The following is a 1,346-nucleotide window of genomic DNA, read 5'->3' on the forward strand; positions in this document are numbered from 1 at the left end:
GGGGGGTGTTCAATTCTTGATAGACTAACAGAGAGGTAAACAATTAATGGTTCTTTGTGTGACTAAATCGGCCATTTTTGTTAGTTGTTGAAAAGGAGAAGGAAAGGGTTTGAGTTTTGTACTTGCTCGTTGTCTTCTGTTTCTTCTTCTTTTTTTTTTGTCCTCACGTGTTCTGTTAGGTTGTTCATCCGTGCTGTTTTTGATTTTGTTGTTGCTTTTGGTTTGTTTGGGGGGTGTTTTTTTGGGGGGGGTTGGGTTTGGTTTTCTTTTCTTCTTCTTCTTCTTCTTCTTCTTCTTCTTCTTCTTCTTCTTCTTCTTCTTCTTCTTCTTCTTCTTTTGTCAGGACTAATCTGGATTTAGAAGGATACAATATCTGAGCAGAAAGATAAAAATTCACCCTACACGAGAATCGAACTCGGGTCTTCTGCGTGCTCACGCGAAGCGCCTAACCGCTACATCACTGACGTTTATTATGCAACGATTGATGAAGAAAACATTGCTATAGTTTCCACCAGGTTCTAAAAGATCACACAGACTTTAGCTATTGGAACATTCTACTGAGAGGAGATGGGATAAAACTTTCGATGAAAAGAAGTGTGTGGTTAAAAAGTTTTACGGCACTTGCAACATAAACATGGTATTTAAATTTTGAACGTGAGAGGTGATTACTAGAGTGTAACATACAAAGAAAAAAATAAGGAGGTGATTTCAGGACGACATATTTTTTTATAGAAAAGAACGAACAGACTACACTAGAACATCCGCCAACAACCCACACATGTGTGAGGGGAGAAGGAGAGAAACAAAATAAGTAAATGTTATCTGAAAGCAAGATATGAGAATCGTAGAGTTCGTGTTATCTCCAAATGCATGCTCGTCTGCAGATTATGGAGTACAAATGCACAAACGAGCCAGCAGACAGACAGACAGACAGACAGACAGCAGGAGGGAAGCTGAGAGAAGCTGTAAAATTATGCTACGAACGAGCGACCTTTAAAAGAAATCATTATCACAGACGAACACACAAACACAACGTACAACATACGTTCAGAGATGAAAAGCAGGTAGGCTAAACTTACGAGGTGGCTTAAAGGAATTTGAGTAAAAGGGGAGCACACTGCCACGATAATGGCCGTAAAGTGCAGAATTAAAAAAAACCCAAAGCAAAAAACAAAATGAAAAACTACATGAGAGGGGGAGCTTATCACTGAAGCCTACCTCCAAACTCCAACCACTCGCTAAAATCGGAGCAAAACTCTCTCGTGCACACACACACAAACACACACACACATACACACACACTCACATACTCACACACACACACACACACACACACACACACACAC

The sequence above is a fragment of the Aplysia californica genome, unplaced genomic scaffold (genome assembly GCF_000002075.1).
Source record: "Aplysia californica isolate F4 #8 unplaced genomic scaffold, AplCal3.0 scaffold00557, whole genome shotgun sequence".
In the NCBI taxonomy this organism is placed as follows: domain Eukaryota; kingdom Metazoa; phylum Mollusca; class Gastropoda; order Aplysiida; family Aplysiidae; genus Aplysia; species Aplysia californica.